We start from the raw sequence: 1,007 nt of genomic DNA, 5'->3' as shown, positions 1-1,007 counted from the left end.
AGGATCAAAGAGGATTTCTTTCAGTCTTCATTAGTTTTAAAACACTGTGGCAGACTATAAAACAACTCATGAAAGGCTGATTGGCTCGTTGGTGCCTTTAATTGTGGTGCAGAGCCTCTGATGGTCTTGGGCTTTCTAGCATATAAAACCAAGGAAATTTGCTGACAATTACCTGATTCATTTTTTTCTGATGCTTTGAATCAATGGCTAAAAGTGAGCTCAGGGTGAGCTAACGTGGTTTTAGAATGTATGTGCCTTGGATTGCTGGGCCTTGGAAGTGTCTCCTTGTTTTGTTATGAGGGATGTTTTGAATGAGAAGGTGGAAGAAATGCCAAGATAAATGCTGTGATGACTACAAGGATTTGAACAGTTGGTATTGTGGCATCAGTGTCACATTTGTTCCCAGGTAGGGCAGTGCCCTTCAGTTACGCAGCCATCACCCTGCCAAGCTTATCCTGTCCTGTATTCTGAAGAGTTTCAGGTCTGATCATTTGCCTGTCCTTGAAATGGTGAAGACATGACCCCTCCCTGCAGCCATGGAAGTCAGGAGAAGGATCTGGGTGCCCTTAGTCTTCGCATCCCATTCTCCTTTCTTCTTTGTTGTTGAGTTTTCTATGAGTTGTTCTCATGTCATGTGCAACTGCTGCTTTTCGAGTTCTCTCTTGCCTTGTCTTAAAGAGTTATGCTGACAGCTTTTACCTAAAATAACTTCTCATATAACCTCTTTAAAATTTTTTAATGGAAACAGAGCACACATTCCTACTTCACACAGCATGGTTGCAGTATGATTCAGGACTTCCCACTGTATTTTGAGATGCTAAATCTGGAAACACATTTCCTATTTATTCCATTTGTGTTTGGGTTTTGTATTTTTTTAATACTGTCTTCGTCCTTCTCGGTGCTGTGTTTCTATTCGAGAGCAGGGATTGCTGCCTTTTATAGTGTTTAAACCTTCAGGGAGGTGTAGGGTGGCTGCGGGGGTTATTCCTGCCCATCAGCCGGGCCCG

The sequence above is a fragment of the Geospiza fortis genome, unplaced genomic scaffold (genome assembly GCF_000277835.1).
Source record: "Geospiza fortis unplaced genomic scaffold, GeoFor_1.0 scaffold408, whole genome shotgun sequence".
NCBI lineage: Eukaryota > Metazoa > Chordata > Aves > Passeriformes > Thraupidae > Geospiza > Geospiza fortis.
The sequence above is the reverse complement of the archived record's forward strand: the minus strand, read 5'-3'. Positions refer to the sequence as shown.